The sequence below is a fragment of the Triticum aestivum genome, chromosome 4A (genome assembly GCF_018294505.1).
Source record: "Triticum aestivum cultivar Chinese Spring chromosome 4A, IWGSC CS RefSeq v2.1, whole genome shotgun sequence".
Taxonomy (NCBI): Eukaryota; Viridiplantae; Streptophyta; class Magnoliopsida; order Poales; family Poaceae; genus Triticum; species Triticum aestivum.
In genome coordinates, this window is record NC_057803.1 from 15,806,511 (window position 1) to 15,832,045 (window position 25,535).

Consider the following 25,535-nt stretch of genomic DNA (forward strand, 5'->3'; position numbering starts at 1 on the left):
ATTCTGTTTTTTTCTTTTAATTTAAAACAGAGAGGGGAAATGATTTATTGGAGCATCCAAAAAAATTAGGAAAAATATGAGACGTGGCCCTTTTATTCCCTGGTGATCTTAGACAGTGTCATATTTTGGAGACCAGAAGAATTCATTTGATATTTTTCATAAATAGGATAGCATTTAAAAAAATGCTGAATTAGTGTTGTTATAATTGCTAATGCTCATCTTTGCACAAAAGTGATGTTGTGTTTCTTAACAAATAATTGTTATGGAATTTTTGACAAATGATGAACATTTTTCCAACAACTTTTGAGCAACTTCAAACTTCACTTGAATTTGAATTGACTGGAATTCCAAATGGAACATTGAACAAAGGTGATTAAGCACTGTTTGGAAAAATGATTAGTTTAATCACAGAGGGTTACTGTAGCATGACACTGGGGGTGTTACACATCGCAAGGAGCCAGAAGACAAGGCTACCTCGACGCATCATGTGGTTTGTGTTCTGAGCAGACTTGAGTCGGTTGGTGTAAAAAACCATGCCAAAATGCTGCGAAGTACACGAAGCGTTCAACTGAGTCACTCATGTTAACTGTTAACTGAATATGGAGGGAAAAATTAAGAGAACTAAATATTGTAGTTCTGATTGGATGTTATGATTGAATAAGAGTTCCAGTCGCTACTTGTATACGTGTAGGATTGAACATATTTTAATGGCAAAATGTTCCAGTGTTTGCTTGAACGTTATGACTCTCTAAGCATTTGCAGAATTGAACAGAACAACATATGCAGAATTATGAACAAAACTGAACCGGATTCCACTTGTTGCTCCTAACACTTAACTAAATGCACAGAAAACTGAACTTGAACTAAACTAAATGGCAACTATTGCCTAGAGTTTGAACTGAACTTATAAGTAAATGGAGGGAGTACAAAATTATACTATGCTTGCGACACTTATTTTGGGACGGAAGGAGTCATGCATATTTGCATGTGGTGCACGATGAACCAAAATTGCAACAAATCCATTAACAACATTTGCCCATCATGTATTATGTTATAAAGGTACATTCTACAAAAAAAATTGTTTCTCCCATACCTTACAAAAAATGCAAGGTAAATTCAAGTGGTGACTTTCATAAGGCAATTACGCTAGAGCTCTAAAGTCTGACTCACACTAGGGGAATTCTGCAAAGAGGAGAAAACAGTAGTATGTTTTCATGGAGTTCATCATGATTAATGACAAATTGATAATAACTAATCCCTCCGTCCCATAACATAAGAGTGTTTTTTATACTACACTAGTATCATAAACACTCTTACATTATGGGACAGAGGGAGTAGATCTTAGTTATATGGTGTGGCCTCACCTGGATCGCTTCAACTACCAAACTGAATTAAAGAATGAACCTTGCTTCAATTAATAGAAACCACGTCAAGAAACAATGGTAGTTGGAGGCAAATGCCTTTCTTTTGAAATTGGATATTTGTACCTCCATGAGAATCAGGAAACAGTAGAACATGCAACAAAAATTAACACCGCATGTACCCAAACTACAAGCTGAAGAAAAATTGTAAGAGGCTACTCCCTCCGTTTCTAAATACTTGTCTTTCTAGGCATTTCAACAAGTGACTACATACGGAGCAAAATGAGTGAATCTACACTCTAAAATATGTCTACATACATCCGTATGTAGTAGTCATTTGAAATGTCTAGAAAGACAAGTATTTAGGAACGGAGGGAGTAGATACCAAGGTCGCAGCTATGCTTGCATTGTGGCAGATGCCACAGTACGCCGATGCAATTTCTGTTGACCAGCTCGATACCAACATAGAACTGCTACCTAATCTACCTAACTAAGGTCAACGAGGCAGCACAAGAGATGTAAAATTTAATAATGAAGTCTCTGTAATTTTATTTCACTAGTTAAAAACAATCGAACACATTACAAAATATTCAATCCAAAAATGCTGGTTCTGAAATTGATAAATGGGTTCTTCCCCATTACAATTTCAGGAACCACCAGTGGCTCTAACATAGTGATTTTTGGCAGAAACTTTTGGAAAAACTTACTACAACTACTATTGTTCTCAAGTGAAAGAGCACACTGAATATGTATGGACATATCATGGCAAGGCATAGTTAAGGATAATGCCATCATCCAGATCACGTTTTACACTTAAATGCGTATGTAATTCGGTTTTACAAGACATCTTTTTTGGATCAATAAACATGTACACGGTTACTATGAGCTAACTAAAGCCCATGTATTTTCGGTCATATGACGTGTTGATTCCAGAATGATTAGTTTTGCTAAGCATACCTAATGTCGCCATTGGAGTGTCCAAAACTGAAATGCATAGTGCTAATGGAAATAGTACAATACATGTTAAACTCAAACTCGGAAGAGAATGGGTGTGTCTTCCTTGAGAAGCAAAACCTAGACATGCCCATGCAAATGTGATGATGTCAACTGTTCTCGGTTTAATGTAAGCTACTACCAACAGTATCAGGCTATGTTTCTTTAAAAAAAAACTTCAATTGGTGAGATTTGCCATGTTTCTTTAATGGATCTTCTAAGAAGGCAAGTGTGGCAGCTTTATTATGGTAATTATTGATCCTACTAATCAGTGGAGTTACATTCTCAAAAGAAGATAAAAAAAATAGGAGCTACAAATCAGTAACAAAAACACATAAGTGTCAACCGAACCAAAACTTGCAAAATCAACTTGCTCTTCCCGGTTCCTGTATCCATGAACAAGGTCAGTAGTAGCTAAAACAAGAAGAACCAAAGTACAAACAGGATTAGGACCTCTCAATAGTTAAACTAATCCTTGAGTAAAATTGTTTTAGAAAATTACTTGACAGATTTACAAGGGCAACCTACTTTTTATCATTGTTAGGTTCAAACTATTTTTTTGCAGCTTCTCTATTAGTCTCATACAAGCTAAGTTTCACAAAAGTTTCGCTTTCTCCAGACCTATATTATGTGCCACCTCTGCAGCTTGGATATCAAATTCTGAACAAAAGGTTTGACATCTCTGCAGCTTTACAACAAAGGACAGTATATACTTAAAGTTTGAATTGATTAGTATCTACAAAGGAAAGGCGCTAAGCATCATATCTACCCATTGCCTTAGTTGCTATGACTGTTCTTGAATATATATATATATATATATGCTAATTAGATTTGGACAGTGTAAAAAACAAACCATGAGGTAATCACACAGAGACATATTTCATGGTGATTAGACTATATGTATGCTAATTAGGTGTTACTATTCATCACCCAGGGTGCAGAATAAGTTATTCTTCACCCGAGGTAATTTTACGATCATTTCATAAATATAAATTATATTTAAAATACAAATAGTTACATTTTCCATGCACGTGGGATTTCCCATGATTTATGCAGGGGCTAAACTATTGCTTTTGGGTCACTATCATACTGTTGAGCACTAGAATCAGTTTGACCCCGTGTAATGTAAATATACACAATAATCCTAGCCCCTGCCTTCAGTCCTCAGTTCACAGGAAGAAATTCATCTTATGACTGTATAAGAAAATTCAGTACATACTACTAAAGCAAATTTCACTCCCCAACTAAGATTTTTAATGAGGCCATCTTCGATAGTGATGCTATCAAGCATAATCAGATATTCACAATAACAGCAGGCAATCAACAAGTTGCACCATCAAAATGCATTTTTGGAACTAGAATAAGGCGCAGAGAAATATGAACTAGGGAGTGGAAATTCTGCTCTTGAACTACAAAGGGTTAACAGTTAGTACTTAATAGCATCTAAGGCCTAATATAAAGGCTTGTGTGACTGACAAGTAAGAACAACCAATCAAAAAAATAATTTTTTTACTACAGAACCTAAATACTGTACAAGGAACATCTTTATCTCTCATGCGAAGGAGACCCTATGCACAGAAGGTTAGACAAATTAAGTTTATATCACCGGAAGTAAAAGGAATGCACCTTTAGTTAAATGGGGGATATCTGAAAAGCCTGCCTTACAGGAAGATTCAAAAGAATTATCAGGAAACCTTGATTTGAATCTTTTCAAGTTACTGATTTCTGGACTACCAAGGAGAACAAAGGAGAAGAGGGTCAACCAAAAATGGAAATGACTCCTCTTGGTTTGTGGGTTGGTTCAACCAAAAAATAAGCAAATATTAACAGCCGTTCTCATTGCAATGGAAATAACTCTATCTGTAAACAGGTACTAGGAGCCAAGCATTGACAGCATGCACACAGACCAACATTTGAATTACTCATGTCATCAGATGGATAATCACAATAATTTTACTTATGCAGTTGGTTGAAGAGAGAATAGCAGGTTACTTCCATACACAAACTAATGGAGCCTAGCTATAACCATATGATCACTCAGCAAAATAACACATTCTCGTCTAGTTTATTCTATAGAAATTAACAGGAAATAACCTGAATGAATAATGGGTGAGCGTCAGTACGACACTCTGCAGTTCAAATAAATCTAACTCGAATTATGTGAATATCTGGCTAATGGCAACTAAACAAAAGAAATTACGTGATGCATTGTATCTGGAATTCTGGAGTGAGAAAAGATTTGGGAGCATTACTGAAGAATACACACGTAATGAAAAAGGGCTGAGAAAATAGATCCTTGCCAGAATCTCGTACCAGCCTGGCCTGACGGTAGAGGATGGAACTGCGGCAAGGAGGGCTAGTAAAGGACTTGTGGGGCTGGATGCAGGTCTTCCACCGGTAGGAAAATGCCCAAATCCTCTGCATTAGATTTCACGTGGTGCTGCCCACCGCCAAATAACCTCAGGGCAGAAGCGGTGGCGGTGGAGACGCTGTAACGTGTCGCTGCGAAGCTGAGGCATCGATTCCTCCTGGCTGAAAGCCAATGCCGACGAGGGCGCCCAACGCGAAATCGCCCGCTCGCCGCCGAAACTGCTCGGCCCTCGCCTCCGATCTCGATACTGCTGGTAATGGAGCCCACATTTTCCAGAAACTTCGGGGAGGGGGTAGGATTAGCTCGCAATACCTGCACCATAAAAAATCGTGTGCCAGCCCCAGGCGTGGTGGGATTTTTTTGGGGGGGGGGGGGGTATAAGAGCATTATAAGCATGAAGTCTGGTACACAAGTTATATATAGGTGACACCGAAGGTTTACGATGGTGTCCTCATAGGAAGTGAGAAGTTAGACAGAGGCGGAGGCACTTTGCCTTGCATCTGAAGGTGAAGGCATACATCGTTCCTTCATCTATGTTTGCCATGTGAAGAACTCCGTCCAGTTTGTTGTTAAACCTTGTCAGCAGCTCCTTCCAGAGAAATGTTTTCTCTTGTAAAGTAGACCATAAAGAAACCTGCACCATACAAACAGAGAAATATTTTCTCTTGTAAAGTAGACCATCAAAGTTGAGGAAGGTGCTTCAGAACTGAAAAAAAATAGTAACTTCACACGAGAAATAACCTCTCCAATATGTATGCAAATACAATCGGCTTAAAATGAAATGAAACAGAAACAGAAACAGAAATCAAGAGAAACTGAGAAATGCATACCAGACCATGCTAAGCACCTTCAGTTTGACCATAAGTCAGGGTGCTAAACCAAATACACACACACAAAAATTAGGCAATATTTCAAGTGAATGAAGAAGGAATTAATAAGATGGAGAACTACATTATCATCATTAACAGAAGGAAAAGGCATAGGCAATGAAGAATGTTTGTTTTATACTAGGCATGAATATAGACATACACAGGATATTTTTCAACAATATGTACAATTTAATTTAAAGAAATCCCTGTTGTTTGATAGTAGGAAGACAACACTTGCACAGACAAAAATACAAAAATTGAAATGTAAGATCCGAGTAACTATAAAGATAGGCGACACAATAGAATGTAAAACATGATAACATAGAGCACTGTGTCCAGGAGCAGTTCTTAGGAATAGCAGTCAATTACATCATATAGTAATTGGATCCAACACCATCAACCCATGGTACTTTTCTACAGATAAAGCACACAAAAAGATGATATAAATGCTTCTTTTGATATTCTGTACCAAATATGATCAGTCCGATCTTTGTGACTGATCAGTCCGATAAAATATGCAAGCCATATGATTACAACCAAAAAGATGCACAAATCAGAATATATGTGTACTGAAAGTTGAAAGAGATTCAAGCTTCCAGATGCAAAACATCGATAAAATAACTCAGGATGTTGCAATCAGCTGACATTATACTGCAACCTAGTGCTGCTGCTCACCATGAGACCTGTACTGAACCATGAAACAAAAAGAATGTGCGACCTGACACTATACTACAGTTTCTTGTGACCGGCAGATTAGGAATGCCGAGCATAAAAATATGGTGGATATAATGATAAATTGTATGACTGGAGCTAGCAAGAAGGCTCGTGGAATATGTCAAACAGAAGAAATTACTGACATGAAAGTAGTTGTCATTTGTAAGACCACCCCTCAGTGTTCTGGTATGCATGTGCGACCTGAACATTGTTATGACGCTAAACATATTTCTTGTTAAAAAGATAAGTGGTTCCCTTTCATACAAATCTTGTATATTTATTTGAGTGGATGTCAATAATTTTTTTTAAATGAGACCAACCCAAGGGCTAACCCTCGTTGGTATTTTTTTATAGGAAAAGCTCCGCGGGCATCACGCGTCAAAGCCGGGGCTCGAACTCGGGTGGACTGGCTGGTACCCCAGCTGCCCAGCCAACGGGTCGACGCCCCGTCCTCTGATGTCAATAATTTAGATAGTCACTATCTGGGAATAAGGCAGCTCAAATCACTACTTAGTTCTGTATCATAGAGCAAAATCTAGGCATAATAGTCAGGCTACAATACAACTATGAGGTGCACCAACTTCTTTTTGGAAAATACAAATACCCACTAAAGAAGAACGAAGTTGCACTCGGCCAGCAGGGCATTTAACGGAAATGCATTGGCTAATGCCAATGATGTCTGCTTGTTACCTAGGTTAGCCATGAAATTGTTAATCATATGAAAGTACAGGAATGCAAAGAAACCATGATCATTCCACAATTGTGGAAGCAAGTTATTATGTTTCAAGAAATCCTACAGAAAAGAAGCAATGTAAAAAGGGGAAACAGCTAGGCATGCACTAAGAAAGTGACGAACAATATCTGTCCAACTAAACATCTACACCTGATGAAATCAATATCGTTGCGGAGGGCCCTATACAATTGAAACAGAAAAAACAATTTTCAAAAACAGTGCCCCTCTGTTATCACCATACTCTAGCAGATTAATTTAACACAATCTCGCTACTTGTGCTTTCTGGTGCCTTGTGGCATTGCTAATGAAAATACCTTGCGAACCCATTTAAATAATTTGTACACTTCTGTTGGTTGTCAAAAGGAACATACTGTAATAACCAGGACAAGCACCTCTACAGAAGTTGGCATTAGAATAAGCTTAATGACCTTTCGGAATAACTTCTGTGGTACTAAAAGAGCTACCCTGCAATTACAGTCAACAGTTAATGGCTTCATTCTTAGTGGAGCTAGGAAAATAGGGAGCACAGATGAAAATGCTCATACAGGAAGATCGTCATCGATGGGGAGTGGGAAAGTGTTCTGCACTTGGAGAGCAAAGCCTGCAAAAATGTATAGAAAGAACATGAACTATTGACCTGTTGCCATGTCATCGGCAGAGTGCCATCGCCATGACCGAGTAAAAAAAATATAGCCTATCCCAGCTTGACTGGATATATAGATTCCCAAGGAAAAATTACAAACCTATACCATACTAATATAGTGAATATCAAGATTCTTAGGAGAAATGTGTAACCTAAAATACTAAAAAGGAATCATAGCCCATTCCAAAACGACTGCATATATATACAAAGATTTTCAGGAGTAGATATGATTCTAGCATATGTTCAAACCAGGAATACAAATAGTGAAAATGTTTAACCTGAAATTTGCTCTAAAACCAGACATATGTTTACTTTACAAATAGTGAAACATAAACATAAGCATTCCTTTTAGAATAAAAAAGAGGATCAAAACATTTAAAGAAAGAACCACCTTTTTTCTCAATCATTCCTTTTCTAGGAACATTTGTTAGGCAAGCCTTGTGGCATCTGTAACCCTGAAACCACACATAACTCCCCATCAGAAAATTGAAGTTTCAAGCTCCTATAAAGGGGCATTTGCATTCCTAACATGCCCAGCAAAAAAATCAATCATGCAATCAAGATATGTAGGTAATCAAATGAAAGAAAGCTCTTCACTGCAAATCTCATCTAACTTTGTCGTATTCTCTTCTCTCCCTCATGTAGTCATGTTTATAGCATCAAAATGAGAGGACAAAGGTTAACAAGAGGGAGAAAAATCACCTTGATCTTCTTCAGTTCTTCTTGATGTACTCACTGAAGTGAGATTGGTACTTCTTAGGTTCCTCATCAGCTATTGACTGAAATAGGGTAGGGTAGCAGTTAAAACGAGATTCAGTAAGCTCCTTCAGAAATAAGAACAAAGTACACTGCTTTAGGATACTTTATATGGGTGAATCAGGCCCAGATATATCTTCCAGAAAGAATTCATGTATACAACAATGATAGCCCTAGGGAGTGAAGAAATGGCATTATAATACCACGAGGGCAATGGATCCAACTCACCTTCATGTAGTCAGCAACATGACCTTCATAGATGTATTTGAGGTGAATCTCAGCGCCCAACTGCTTCTTATCCTTCTTGAAGCCAGCAAATCTCCTGTCACTGTGCGGAAGATCAAGACCACCATCCAAAGCTCCCTGCAGTAGCCAACAGACTTGGGTCTCAAACGGATAAACTGTATGCTTCCTAATTAAATAGCTTAGAACCCCCCAAATATAGAATAAAAGAAACACACCTATGACAGGCAATAAATGCAGTCCAAGGTTAGGCATACTTCAGGTCCATCGTAAGTAAGCTATATATTTTTCTTGGCTTTCCATGTTTACCAACTAAATCCTTTAAAATGTCTATAATTTAGATTTCTAACCTATCCAGCAAAATTATCAATCGTGCATTCAAGATCTGTAGGTAAACAAAATAAAGGAGACTTTTCACCACAAAGCTCATCTAGCCATCACAAATCATAGCATCAGAATAAGATAACAAATTTTAACAAAGTGACAAAAGAAAAGAAAATTAAAGCATTACAGCAGCAGCTCACCATGGCAATCCTGGAATGCAAAGACTTGTCAGTGTAGAAGAGGTGTGTGAAACCCTCTCTGCCTGATCTTCCTACTCTTCCTCGCGACTGCAGATGAAAAGAAAAGCAGTGAACTTGAGGTCCAGATCTCAGATTCATACATCCAACTTTTTTGCCAAAAAAGGCAAAGTAAAAAATCTGAGAACTAAAACCAACTGATACAGCTGCGGGAGCCCAAATAGTTCTGCATACAAGAATCTTTATTTCCCCATAACAAAACTTCTTTATACCAAGTTGTATATTCTTTGACACTTTCTGTGGAAAAAATATTTAGCAATAAAATTGATCATTGAAGCTAAAGCACCATTCACCTATGCAACAAGAACATAAATTAGTATCAGAGTTCTAACATCAAATGTAGGTGTAGTCCATAGATAGGCTAACTACCTGGAATACCTAGCAATTTAAAATATATGCTTGAATGAAGCAGTAGAATGAGACAAAAAAGGGAGACCAGAGTGAGAGAGGAGGGAGAGACGAGGTGGAGGCAAACCTGAACCGCCTCGGCATCCTTGCTCCTACTCCTGTTGTGCCGGGAAGGAGAGGGTTGCGGGGCGCAAGAGATGCGTGGAGTCGCCATTGTGCACAAGTTGCAGGTGTCACCGCCCACCTTCGCAGGCCTCCGCAGGCCGCACGAGCCCCCGCACCACTTCACTGCACATGCTCCTCGAGGAAGAAGCGAAGCGCCGCCAAATTAACTCTCATAATCCACCATAAAATTTGATTCAAGATCACAGTCGGCTAACTAAATCCAAGTTATTCCAAATTTATTAAATATTCATTTATCCACCAATATAATAATCACCATGCGCATCTATTAGACCTAAAATCTCATAATCTACCAAACATCTTTGACTATCTTCTCAAAACACAATCACCTAAATAAACACAACTAAAATCTCATAAATCACGGAGAAATTTGTTTAAATATCACAACCACCTAACTATATGCAAATTGTCCAAGATTAATTAATACACCGAACATCTTTGACTATCTCCTCAAGATTACAATCAACTAACTGATCCATCACAATTCTCATAATCCACCATAAAATTTGGTTCAAGATCACAATCGCCTAACTAAATCCAAACTTTTCCAAGTTTATTAATAAATTATTTATCCACCAATACAATAACCAACATGCTCACCCACTAGACCTAAATTCGCATAATCCACCGAACATCTTTTACTAACTCGTCAAGATCCCAATCACCTAACTAAATCCAACCAAAACCTCGTAATTCACCTAAAATTTGGTCAAAAGATCACAACCACTTAACTAAATCCAAATTGTTCCAAACTAAATTAAATATATGTGTATCCACCAATATAGTAATCACCATGCTCATCCACTAGACCTAAAATCTCATAATCCACCAAACATATTTGATTATCATCTCAAGACACAATCACCTAATTATATCCAACTAAAATCCCATAAATCATAGAGAAATTTGGTTCAATATCACAATCACCTAAATATATTCAAATTGTTCAAGATTAATTTATCCACCGAACATCTCTGACTATCTCCTCAAGATCACAATCAACTAAATCCATTGCAAATCTCCACCATGAAATTTGTAATAGGTCACAATCACCAAACTAAATCCAAATTGCTCCATGTTTACTATAGACCCATTTATCCACCAATATAATAATCAACATGCTCACCTACTAGACCAAAATTCACATAATCCACCGAAAATCTTGTAATAGCTCGTCAAAATCACAATCACCTAACTAAATCCAACCAAAACCTTATAATCCACCATAAAATTAAGTTAAAGGATCACAATCACCTAACAAAATCCAAATTTTTTCAAGTTTATTAAAAAATTATTTATCCACCAATATAATAACCAACATGCTCACCTACTAGACCTAAATTCGCATAATCCACCGAACATCTTTTACTAGCTCGTCAAGATCCCAATCACCTAACTAAATCCAAATTGTTCCAAACTAAATTAAATATATGCTTATCCACTAATATAGTAATCACCATGCTCATCCACTGCACCTAAAATCTCATAATCCACCAAACTTATTTGATTATCATCTCAAGACACAATCACCTAATTAAATCCAACTAAAATCCCATAAATCATAGAGATATTTGGTTCAATATCACAATCACCTAAATATATTCAAATTGTTCAAGATTAATTTATCCACCGAACATCTGTGACTATCTCCTCAAGATCACAATCAACTAAATCCATTGCAAATCTCCACCATGAAATTTGTACTAGGTCACAATCGCCTAACTAAATCCAAATTGCTCCATGTTTACTATAGACCCATTTATCCACCAATATAATAATCAACATGCTTACCTACTAGACCTAAATTCACATAATCCACCGAAAATCTTTTAATAGCCCGTCAAAATCACAATCACCTAACTAAATCCAACCAAAACCTTATAATCCATCGTAAAATTAAGTTAAATGATCACAATCACCTAACTAAATCCAAATTGCAAACTAAATTAAATATCACTTTATCTGTTTATCCACCAATATAATAATCACCATGCTCATCTATTAGACCTAAAATCTCATAATCCACCAAACATCTTTGACTATCTTCTCAAGACACAATCACCTAACTAAATCCAACTAAAATCTCATAAATCACAGAGAAATTTGGTTCAATATCACAATCACCTTACTAAATCTAAATTGTTCCAAACTAAATTAAACATTTGTTTATCCACCAATATAATAATCACCATGCTCATCTACTAGACCTAAAATCTCATAATCCATCGAACATCCTTAACTATCTTCTGAAGACACAATCATCTAACTAAATCCAACTAAGATATCATAAATCACCGAGAAATTTGGTTGAATATCGCAATCACCTAACTAAATTGAAACTGTTCAAAATTAATTAATCCACCGAACATCTTTGACATCCCCCAAGATCACAATCTATTAACTAAATCTATTGAAAATCTCGTAATCCACCGTGAAATTTGTTCAAGATCACAATCACCCAACTACATCCAAATTGCTTCATTTTTACTAAAGATCCATCTATCCACCAATATAATTACCACCATGCTCACTTACTAGATCTAAATTAACATAATTCACCAAACATATTTGACTATCTTGTCAAGATCAGTCACCTAACTAAATCCAAAAAAATCTCAAAATCCACCGTAAATTTGGTTGAAAAATAACAATTACCTAAGTGAGTCAAAATTGTTCCAAACTAAAATAAAGATTTGTTTATCTACCAATATAATAATCACCATTCCCATCTACTAAACCTAAAATCTCATAGACTAGCAAACATCTATGACAATATTCTCAAGACACAATCACCTAACTAAATCCACCTACAATCTCATAATCCAGCGTGAAATTCGGTTCAGTATCGCAACCACTTAACTAAATCCAAGTTGTTCAAGATTAATTAATCCACAAAACATCTTTGACTATCTCTTGAAGATCACAATCAACTAACTAATCCATCAAAAATCTCATCATCCACCATGAAATTTGATTCAAGGTCACAATCGTCTAACTAAATGCAAATTGTTTTAAATTTATTGAAAATTTATTTATCCATCAATATAATAATCAACATGCTCACCTACTAGACCTAAATTCACAATAATTCACCGAACATCTTTTACTAGCTTGTCAAAATCACATTCACCTAACTATATAATGATCACCATGCTCATCTACTAGACCTAAAATTTATTTATCCATCAATATAATAATCAACATGCTTACCTGCTAGACCTAAATTCACAATAATTCACCGAACATCTTTTACTAGCTCGTCAAAATCACATTCACCTAACTATATAATGATCACCATGCTCATCTACTAGACCTAAAATCTCATGATCCACGAAACATCTTTGATTATTATCTCAAGACACAATCACCTAACTAAATCCATATTCTTCAAGATTAATTAATACACCGAACATCTTTGACTATCTCCTCAAGATCACAATCAACTAAATCCATTCAAAAATCTCATAATTCACCATAAAATTTGTTCAAGATCACAATCGCCTAAGTAAATCCAAATTGCTCCATGAGATTGAGGTTTCTTCTACCTCTAATGGCTTCTTTATTTCCTAAGAGCAGTATGTCCAGGATCTTCTTGCTCGTGCTACTCTTACTAATGAGCACACTGTTGAGACTACTATGGAGCTCAACATCCACCTTTTTGTCCACCTCCGCTCCCTGTAAGTCCGGATGGGCGTCCGTTGCCTGGTGGCGGGTTGCTATGTGTGTTGTCTTGATCCCACATCATGTGTTCCCTTGCTGGGCGGCACAATGGCGAGCAAGAGCTCAGACAATCGACGCATACCTGAATTTTACCCACGGGACGCGTCCGAGAACACGGCGCTACCTATCGTCAAGGCCAAGGGCGCACATTAGGAGAACGTGGGATGCTTAATCAAGTGCGTGACACAAATCCGCAAACAGGACAAGGACACCAAGCCGGATCAGCGGGGAAGGAGAGTGCACTGGCAGGTAGGATGCTGGATCAAAGTCCATCTACTGCCATCACCCCAGTCTCTCCGCCTCTCTTGTCGTGTTTACCAGTTGTTTTTAGTAGTGGCACCATCGCCTTGAGTCACTCGTGTGGCCCTTATTTCTACCCACCAATATAATAATCAACATGCTCACCTGCTAGACCTAAATTCACATAATCCACCAAACATCTTTTACTAGCTCATCATCAAAATCACAATCACCTAACTAAATCCAACCAAAACCTTCTAATCCACCGTAAAATTAGGTTAAAAGATCATCATCACCGAACTAAATCCAAATTGTTTCAAACTAATTAAATATTTATTTATCCATCAATATAATAATCACCATGCTCATTTATTAGACCTATAATCTCATAACCCATCAAACATCTTTGAAGAGGTAGGATGCTGGATCAAAGTCCATCTACTCCCATCACCCACAGTCTCTCCGCCTCTCTTGTCGTGTTTACCAGTTATTTTCAGTAGTGGCACCATCGCCTTGAGTCACTCGTGTGGCCCTTATTTCTACCCACCAATATAATAATCAACATGCTCACCTAGTAGACCTAAATTCACATAATCCACGGAACATCTTTTACTAGCTCATCATCAAAATCACAATCACCTAACTAAATCCAACCAAAACCTTATAATCCAGCATAAAATCAGGTTAAAAGATCATCACTGAACTAAATCCAAATTGTTTCAAACTAATTAAATATCTGTTTACCCATCAATATAATAATCACCATGCTCATTTATTAGACCTATAATCTCATAACCCATCAAACATCTTTGATTATCTTCTGAAGACACAATCACCTAACTAAATCCAACTAAAATCTCATAGATCACAGAGAAATTTAGTTCAATATCACAATCACCTAACTAAATCCAAATTGTTCGAGTTAATTAATACATCGAATATCTTTGACTATCTCCTCAAGATCACAATCAACTAACTAATCCATCAAAAATATCATAATCCACCATAAAATTGGTTCAAGATCACAATTGCGTAACTAAATTCAAATTTGTCCAAGTTTATAGAAAAATTATTTATCCACCAATATAATAATCAAGATGCTCACCTATTAGATCTAAATTCACATAATCTACCGAACATCTTTTACTAGCTCGTCAAGATCCCAATCACCTAACTAAATCTAATCAAAACCTCATAATCCACCCTAAATTTTGGTTAAAAATCACAATCACCTAACTAAACCCAAACTGTTCCAAACTATATTAAATATTTGTTTATCCACCAATATAATAATTGCCATGCTCATCTACTAGACCTAAAATATCATAATCACTGAACATCTTTGACTATCTTTTGAAGACGCAATCACCTAACTAAATCCAGCTAAAATCTCATAAATCAACGAGAAATTTGGTTCAATATCACAATCACGTAACTAAATCCAAATTGTTCAAGATTAATTAATCCACCGAACATCTTTTACTATCTCCTGAAAATCGCAATCAACTAATCAAATCCGGCTAAAATCTCGTAATCCACCATGAAATTTGGTTCAAGATCACAATCGCCTAACTAAATTCAAATATCTTCAAGCTTATTAAAGATCCATTTATCCACCAATGTAGTAGCCACCATGCTCGCTTACTAGACATATTAGTCCATGAAACATCTTTAACTACCTTGTCGAGATCACAAGCACCTAACTAAATCCAACCAAAACCTCATAATCCATTGTAAAATTAGGTTAAAAGATCACAATCCCCTACCTAAATCCAAATTGATCTAAATATTTGTTTAGAACTAATATAATAATCACCTTGCTCATTTACCATACCTAAAATCTCATAATCCACCAAACATTTTGACTATCTTCTCAAGACTCAATCACCTAACTAAATCCACCTAAAATCAAATAAATCACCGAGGAATTTGGTTCAATATCACACTCACCGAACTAAATCCAAATTGTTCCCATCGACTACGAGGCACCTACGCTGACTTTGTAAAATCTCAAGATGAAATGCCGGCTTAGTCTCTCGACGGTGCTCATAGGGATAGGGTGTGCGTGCGTGCGTTCATAGAGGTGAGTGTATGCACGTTTATATAACACTTGCGCTTGTACTATGTTCAAAAAATATTAATTAATCCACCAAATCTTGGACTATCTCCTCAATGTCAGGACCCCGATTCCAAGTCACATCGATCTAGCCGGTAGCACCTCATATCACTTTAGGGCCTCACGCACGGTATTCCCACGGGTGTCGCCTTACCATGGCCCGGGACCGTTTGCGCCTTTTGGCTCACGTATATGATAATGTCGCTAGCATCCATATGACAGAGAACTCGGGCCGACATGGCTAGCCGTGAACCCAAAGCGGCACCAACCTATGGGGACAGGCATACATGAATCACATCGAGCATGTCGGTCAGCAGCGTGTGAATCCGGGCTGTAGCACTGGGCTGACAGGACTCCGGGAACCCGGGCTGTAGCAGGCTAGGAAGGACTCCGGATTTCACCGCGTGACATTTCCCCGGAGGACAGACACAGGAACGAAGTGAAACACATGCCGACCAGTCAAGTGTCCTAAGCAGTAGTGCTGGGCTAGCAGGACTCCGGTGAACTGGGCTGTAGCGGACTACTATGGCTCATGGAAGCACTAGACTACATTTCCCCATAAGAGAGGCTGCCAAGGATAAATAACTAGATTGTCGAATCCCACACATACCAAGCATTTCAATCATACACACAATATGCTTGATATGTGTAAATACAACATGGCATCACAACATAACTCTACGACTCAAGTATTTATTCATTAGGCTCCGAGGAGCGAGAAATTACAAACATGAGTCTCATGACCCAACAATCATAGCATACAAATCAAAGCACATGCGGAAGCTTAACATGTCTGGGTACAGACATCTACAAATGAAAAAGGCTAAGAAGCCTGACTAACTACCAGATCTTGCCGAGGGCATAAGATCGTAGCTGAGGTATCAAGCTAAACGTCGAAGTCCACGCGAAACTACTAGCGAGACTGAAGTCTCTCTGCAAAACATAAATTAAGCAAACATGAGTACAAAGGTACTCAGCAAGACTTACATCAGAACTAGCTACATATGCATCGGTATCAACAAAGAGGGGTGGTGGAGTTTAACTGCAGCAAGCTAGCTTTGACTCGGTGGCTATCTTAAACTACGACTGTAAGCAACTCATTTGAGGTGGCGCACACAAGTCCACATATTCACCATATCAATACACCACTATGGATCCGCTCCCGTCTCCCTACGAGCAGGCCATCCATAGCACTCACGCTTATCTTGCGAGTTTTAGAGCATCCACTTTCACTTGTCTATGAACTATGCAAGGGGTCCAAGTTTCCATCTCCGAGGAATCCGGCTATTCGAATAGATAATGATAACCCTGCAGGGGTGTACTTCTTCACACACGCTCCCACCACTTACCGTCGTTTACACGACATGTACTCGGCAACCTTCAAGCGGAAGCCCAACGAGGGTGTCGGCCACGGCCTACCTAAACACTTAAGTCTCTAGTCCAGGTTTATCGCCTATCCAGGTTCCATCCGCAGGGAGTCCGGCCGAGGTTTCCGCATACGGCCCCGAACGATGTGAACAGGGTTCCCGAGACACCAAACGGGCGCCCGATACACCGTGCCACGGTGTATCTACCGCATCATAGCCCACCCCTAGGGTCAGCACTACGCACGGCCGCCAACACATAACCTACAAACACCAGAAACTAGTTGCAACTCCTCGACAGAGTACTAGGGTGATTAAGAAGCCGAGAGGGTCAATTAAGGATCCCAATGAGTGGTAGTGGTTGTTCATGGATCACAGACACTGAACTCAGTTCCTAAGGACGGTTTCAATGAGACCCACCATGTACTCCTACATGGCCTCTCACCGCTACCTTTACCAAAACGTGTTCACACACTTAGCTCACACACAGTAGAACATGTTCACACACCTCCGATTCATTCCCGATGAATCAGACCTGACACAACTCTATGCAATAGCAGGCATGACAAACAAGCATGAATGAGTAGGCACATCAGGGCTCAAACAACTCCTACTCATACTAGTGGGTTTCATCTATTTACTGTGGCAATGACAGGTCATGCAGAGGATAAGGGGTTCAACTACCGCAACAAGTAACAGATGAATCGTTGTTGTCCTAATGCAGTAAAAGAGAGCAGGAGCGAGAGAGTGGGCTTGTATCGGAATGAACAAGGGGGTTGTGCTTGCCTGGCACTTCTGAAGATATCATTGGGTCTTCATCAGTGTCAACGATCATAGCGTCGGTACAACGTCTATCGAGAGGGGACAACCACCGGCAACAGAGAATGAACACAATCAATGCAATGCACAATATGATGCATGATCATGACATGTCAATATGCTGTGTTTTGAGCTAATGCAACTAGCAACATGTTAAATGGAGTTGGTTTGAACCCTAGGTTCAGATTCAAACTTCCATATGTGAGGGTTTAAAAGCCATTTATATGATTTGGCCTAAACAGCAGCCATAAGTTGTTCTAACATGCATGAAAATGGTACAGATGGATAGATTGGATTTTTCTGATCATTTTTCATATATAATTTATTTCATTTGGAGTTACGGTTGAATTTCTATGATTTTTAGAAGTTTAGGCAATTTTCTGGAATTTTCTGAATTATTTTTAATCTAGAAATGACTTATTGCGTCGGCATTGCGCCATGCCTGCGTCAGCAAGTCAACAGCAGCGGTCTAGGTCAAACCTGACCAGTGGGGTCCACTGGTCAGTGACACAATGTTGTTCAGTGTCAATGACAGGTGGGGCCTGGTCAACGGTGACGTGGCCAGGTCAAACTGACCTGTGGGCCCGTGGGGTTAGTTTAGTCTAAACAGGAGCTAAGCAGTGTTAATTAGGCCGTGGGGCCCAGTAGTCAGTGGCTCTGGGGAGGGTTAGCTGGCGGTGATTAGCGCTAATCACGCGGCCACGTCGGCTCGCTGGAGTTCAACCGGCGGCGACCACAGAACACGGCGGGGCGCGTCGGATTTGCGCTAGAGGCGTCGGGTTAGCGCGCTGAGGGCACCAGGGCATAGCCCTTGCTCGTCCGCATCAAGAGGAGGCGGAGTTGGGCGCGGGGTCGCCGGAATCGACGACGGCGAGCGCATCCGCGGTGGCCGGAGTTCGGACGTGGAAGGGGTCGACGCTACGGTGCACTAGAGGAGAAACCGAAGGGTGCTGCGGGCTCCTGGGAGTGCAGCGAACACGGTGACGCGCTCAGGCGCAAGCTGGGGTGGCCCTGGCCACAGCGGTGAGGAACTACGGCGGCGATGAGCTCTCGGGTCCGGTGGTTAGTGCGGCTACGGCACGCAAACGAGGAAGAGAGGAGAGGGGAAACGACGAGGTGCTCACGGCGAGGCCGTCGGGGTGCTCAGCAGGCTCGGGGGAGGTCCGGTGCAGGCGGAACGGCGGTGACGATCTCGGCGGACCGAGGTTGAAGAAGACGGTGTGGTCGGCGTTTGAGGGCGTTCGGGCTTGCGCTTGTTGAGGGGGAAGCTTCACGGCATCGAGGCGGACGGCGGGGATAGCACGGAGAGGCGTGGGGACGGCTGTGGCCGCGGTGGTCGGCGATGGTGGCGAGGGTGGGTTCGGCCGTGAGAGGGAGAGAGAGCAGAGGAGGGGGAATGAGCTCGAGAGGGACTGAGAGGTGCAGGGGGGGCACGTGACGCTCGGGAGAGATCCAGAGCGATGGGGACGCAGGCAGGCAGGGTGGAGGTGGCCGGGGCGTGTGCCGACGCGCTCCGGCCACGCGCTCTGCCTACTGGCCTGGGGAGGAAGACGACAGGAAGGAGAAGGTGGGCTGGGCCGAAACTGCTGGGCTACCAGGTAAGTGGGCCTCAGGTAAGTCTCTGCTTCCTTTTTTTATTTGTTTCTGTTTTCTATTTTTCTGACATTTGTTTCTAATTTAGTAAAATACTAAATCAATTTTAAACTTCATGAAAATAATTGTGTCAACTAAGTGGACTTATAAAAGCCACACAACAATTTTCAGAATTATTGAACATATATTTATACATATAAAAAAAGTTATTGAATTAATAAATATATTTATACACAAACCAATAAATATATGTATAAACATATATTTATACATATAATAAATATAAATCCAATTCAAATAGTTATTGAATTAATTCCAAATTCCCAAAATAAATATTTCTGAGACTCCAAAAATATTGGTTTGAGTTTTACCTCTTGACAATATTTTTATAGCTTGACAGGAACATTTTCTTGGGTTTATTTGAAACAATTTTTAGTGTTGATCATTTTTATAAAAGACTTCTGAGGCTTTCCGCTTTCCCCAATTCAACTTTCATAAATATATACATGATGCATGAGTGCTTGTGCAACTAGTTACAACCAATTCTAAGGCTGTGACACTCAAGATCTCAATCAACTAATTAAATTCATTCAAAATCTCATAATTCACCATGAAATTTGGTTCAAGATCACAATCGCCTAACTAATTCCAAATTACTCTAAGTTTACTAAAAATCCATTTATCCACCAATATAATAACCACCGTGCTCACTTACTAGACATAAGTTCTAACATAATCCATCAAGCATCTTTGACTATCTCGTTAAGATCACAATCACCTAATTAAAACCAACCCAAACATTAAAATCCACCATGAATTTGGTTAAAAGATCACAATCATCTAATTAAATTTAAATTGTTTCAAACTAAATTAGAGGTCTATTTATCCACCAATATAATAGTCCTCATGCTCACATATACTAGACCTAAAATCTTAAAATCCACCAAATACCTTTGTCATCTTCTCAAGATCATAATAACATAATTAAATCCACCTAAAATCACACAAATCATCATGAAATTCAGTTCAATATCACAATAGCCTAACGAAATTCAAATTATTGAAGGATAATTAATCCATTGAACATCTTTGAGTATCTCCTCCGGATCACAATCAACTGACTAAATCCATCTAAAATATCGTGATTCACCATGAAATTTAGTTCAAGACCACAATCGCCTAACTAAATCCAATTTTTCTTAAGTTTGTTAAAAATTTACTTATTCATCGATATAATAACCACCATGCTCACCTACTAGACCTAAATTCACATAATACACCAAACATCTTTTACTAGCTCGTCAAGATCACAATCACCTAACTAAATCCGACCAAAACCTCATAATCCACCATGAAATTTGGTTTAAGATCTAAACCACCTAACTAAATCCTAAATGGTCCAAACAAAATTAAAGATCTATTTATCCACCAGTATAATAATCACCATGCTCATCTACCATACCTAAAATCTCATAATCAACCAAACATTAGACTATCTTCTCAAGATTAAATCATGTGACTAAATCCACCTAAAATCTCATAATTCATCATGAAATACGGTTCAATATCACAATCACCTAACTAAATCCAAATTGTCCAAGATTAATTAATGCACCGAACATCTTTGACTATCTCCCCAAGATCACAATGAACTAAATAAATGCATCGAAAGCTTACAATCCACCATGAAATTTGGTTCAAGATTATAATCGCCTAACTAAATCCAGACTGCTTCAAGTTTATTGAAGATCCATTTATCCGCCAATAGAATAACCACCATGATCATTTACTATACATAAATTTTTATAATCCACCGAACATCTTTGACTATCTCGTCAAAGATCACAATCACCTAACTAAATCTCCACTTCAACTCCATTTATACAACCTTATTTTCAGAATCATACCATGGGCATCAGTGACACCCTTAGGTTTTTGTAAAACATTTATGAGTAACAAAGATTCTTCCCAAGTTCTATGACTTATGCGACTAGCATGGCTAAGCATTACTGTCAAACTTGCACAGGGTATTATCAAAGGGGGGTGTCAATATCAAGCACATAGAGCATAGCTAAACCCTAGCTAATTTACTTAGCATAAGAATGTCAAAGGGGTGTCAATATCAAGCACATAGGGCATAGCTAAAACCCTAGCTAATTTGCTTAATAGCAATACTAGTAAAAAATACTTTATGCATGAAAAATAATTCTAAGTGTAATGCAAATATGGGTTCAACATGATCAAAGTAGGTTGCTTGCCTCGCTCACCAAAGTCTTCAATGGTACTGGTCACTCCTCGAACGTCCTTGAATCTTTCGAAAGATAATGATTTCTACTCGTTGGAAAAATAAAATTAACACACAATCAATAAACAATATGTGCAAAGGGTTCCAAAATTTACAGAAGTTATCATTGGAAAGAGGAAACTTTAGATGAAATCTGGAAGTACCCTGGATTTTAGAAAAAGAGAAATGGCATTCTGGGCCAAAGATGTACAGAAATAGCAAACGAAAATTTGACAGGACAAGACCAGGTATATGAAATCCAATCATATAATCCAAATACAAACTAGTTCCTTCTGTTTCGATATAGAAATACCAGGCATGTTCCTGGATGTATGTATTATATTCTAATGGTATACTCCAATGGTACACATGAGATTTTTATACCAAAACAAAGGGAGCAGTTCATAATTTCATCTTTCATCCACCAGCATCAAGTATATTAACATTAGGTAGTAACAAATCTGCCTCCGGGATTGATGTGTGCAGCCCTCAGAACTAGTTACTGACACTAATTTGGCCTTATGTCAAGATAATGATCAATAGACAGTATAGCCTGCGATATATGGATAACACCACAAGCACCGGTATGATACGTGGTGAAGATGTATATGGTATATAAACCTCCCAATGGAAGTATGGATTTGCCAGTATTTAACTATGATTGTTCAAAGATTTCTAGTATCTTCATTAGAGAGACTACACAGAGCATAGCAGCTAATAACAAAGAGACTGCGCAAATTACAAATATAATTTCAGATTTGTTGTGCGTCTCTGAACATCTCAGAAGCAAGCACACAATTGTATAAAGTATACAATCATGTCAAAGCCATACTGCTGCTGCTCCATGACCACCTTGTTTTACAAGACAACCCGTTGAGACAACGTTTTGGACATGTACATTTTGACAAGAATATAGGGTATGTCATAACTGAAGGGAAGAGTTTCACAAGCAAACAATGGAAAAGGAAGGTCAAGTGGAGAAATATAAATCAAGACAAAAAATACAGTAACATAAACAAATTGATAATTAAACCCACATAATTTTAACAACACTGCAAGAATGCAAAAACCAAACGAGTAAACTCCCAAGTAGCATACCTTCCATTTGGGATATCAATTTTTTTTGTTGTACTACGACTCTGGTATCCACCACCATATGAAGAATACTGAGGTGTGTTTCCTTGATAAGATAAGGGTGGGATGGAAGAACCATGCCTGAAAACAAAACAACAACTCATTATATTACTGATAGCTGCAGATCTGTTGAGTGAGAAAAACCTTCATGTGGACAACATAAAACAGGACAATGATGTCAGTACATAAGTAACAAACTAATAACATTCAGAGGTGACTGAAAATATTACTGGAAACCACATCATCTATGTACTAGATGAGATAATCAAATATTTGGCTCTGTGCCGATAGACAATCGTCAATGCAGTATGTTACTGTTTTTTTGCATGTTAAAAAGGAACCACAGAAACTATTGTCATTTGTTGCATCTAGCAAACAGGGCCAGTTCCATGAGACATTGAATAAAATATTACATGATATATCAAAATCAAACTATGGATACTATTGATCATCTACACAAGATATACTTGCCAGAATTATTAACAAACTCTACTAGCCATCCTTATAAGCCCGTAATAATATTGGAGCTCATTATATGGACATCTAGACTCCCTAGCAAGGATAAACGAATTGCTAGGCGTTTTCTTGTTGCCTAGATCCTAGTACAGTTAACCTTCGCCTAGGCGGGCTATTTTCTTCCACTGCTTCCTAAACATATCGCTAAATTGCATGGATCGCATAGAGCAGTACTCAGCAGCTAAGGTCCACTTGGTGGCGAGAGAGAGAGAAGGGAGAGAATGACGGGTGGGAGCCAGCTGTGTAGTATGTATATGTATAAATTTCATGTAGATTTGATGAGAAACTAGTGACACTACATTTGACTTGGGTTGGGTTTGATTTGTGGGGTACGGACAATGGCAGCATCAAGACCAAGTTATTAAACAGGAACTCAACATGTATATAATTTGACTGCCATGCACATGCACATACTATATTCAAACCCAGCCTACAAGAACAACCTAAACCTCTGTTTTATTCTACACAAGAGTAATCAAACATCTAGTCATGTTAAACTCGGCGTGAAAATAACATATATATACACTGAGAAAAATACATGTAGCTATCGTACTTATTAAATCTTGTCACTTGTTGGGCACAAACACTGAAAGTCATATACTGTAAATTTATACAAGAATATTTTCACATGGCATAATTTTTGTTGAGCTTCTCAGGGATGAGCATGCAACTAAAAATTAATTAATGTGCAGTGTTAAGTTTCATTGTCTACCAGGACCATCATCGTACTATTCCCGAACCAATACAATTATATTAGTAGGAGAGGGTCGATAACAGAAACTTTATATGATAATGCAGCAAGTTTGCAGCAAAATGCTGAACATCAACATGCATATGGGTAATTGGGATATTCTAATAAGCATGTACAACTACACGGACTTTAGCGTCGACTCTACTAAACCTTAGTATCAGGGCTAAACAAAAAGGGGAGAAGAAGCAGGAGAGAACATTAAGGAGCGTTACTGTGGTTCCATGAGGTTGGCCAGTACTCCAACAAGTTGAAGGAGTGGAGCTGGAGAGTGGGTCAGAAGCTGTGGCATGCGACATGCTAGGACTGAAGTAATGGGCACTGCGACCAGGGGTATGGTGGCACACAAGAGTTAATTAAGTAGTATGGCACCAGGTCGACCTCACAGAATATCGTAGTTGTTGGAATCACACTTGCTTATATTCAACCTTTAGTTCTGATGCTTCTCAAGCCAACATACTTGCACCTGAAACATAAGTTTTATGGTAAGCTTCACATGAACATCATTTCGAAAGATGGAAAATTGAAGTTAACAACATGACACATGCAATCAGGTATAGCCTTGTCATGTTCCTCACTTAGAGAAAATAGAGACAGTTGAGTACAATGATTCCTGTTGTGCATTGCATCAAACACATGATGTGTACATTGTTAAGGAAATCAAAGCCTGAATTGTTTACAGAATTTTTTTATATAAACTATGAAGACTTCACCGGGAAGAGAGACTTGCCAAGAGCAAAGAATGGAGCGTTCAGACACACGTTGTGACCGTCTTCTCCGCTTTTCATCACGAATGCTCCTTCTAGTCAGTTCAAGTTACATGAATCAAAGCTTCTCCCTACAATGAGAATGAGATACTAAGTATAATTAACAATCAGTATAATGAACACCAATGGAAGCCATGGCTGGGCTGCAGTCTCACCATGGTCCTCCCCTAACGAGCTAACTTCCTATTCCCCTACATCATTGTCATCATGAGAAATAAATTTTATATAGTGTGCATGCCATAAATTGAAGGAGAGAAATAAGACACATCCAAGAAGAAATCTGAATCGAGCATTTCATCGAACACAAGACTCACAAAATCTCGAGCAAAAGGGGAAATCCAGTAGCATGAGGGAGAAGCAATTACGATTGGACTGTCCTAATGCTGAGGTGCGAGAGAGACTGAGCGGCACACGCATGCCCATGACGCCGAGGAGCAAC

General features: G+C 38.8%; 2 long non-coding RNA genes across 6 annotated transcripts; both read right to left on the reverse strand.

Moving 5' to 3' along the window:
• Window positions 1-1,446: 1,446 nt before the first annotated feature.
• LOC123084818 (uncharacterized) lies at window positions 1,447-16,123 on the reverse strand. 5 transcript variants are annotated; one of them, XR_006439420.1, is made up of 8 exons: window positions 9,740-16,123; window positions 9,208-9,294; window positions 8,669-8,803; window positions 8,387-8,463; window positions 8,076-8,139; window positions 7,587-7,642; window positions 5,556-7,506; window positions 1,447-5,359 (listed from the first exon to the last, which is right to left on the reverse strand). It is a non-coding gene; the product is annotated as an uncharacterized lncRNA (long non-coding RNA). The 5 variants fall into 5 exon arrangements; XR_006439421.1 differs by having other exon boundaries at window positions 7,413-7,506; window positions 9,740-16,115; XR_006439422.1 differs by having other exon boundaries at window positions 7,434-7,506; window positions 9,740-16,114.
• Window positions 16,124-18,275: 2,152 nt separating this feature from the next.
• Window positions 18,276-24,597, reverse strand: LOC123084819 (uncharacterized). The gene is made up of 3 exons (XR_006439423.1): window positions 24,545-24,597; window positions 23,030-23,146; window positions 18,276-21,978 (listed from the first exon to the last, which is right to left on the reverse strand). It is a non-coding gene; the product is annotated as an uncharacterized lncRNA (long non-coding RNA).
• Between the last annotated feature and the right edge of the window lie 938 nt (window positions 24,598-25,535).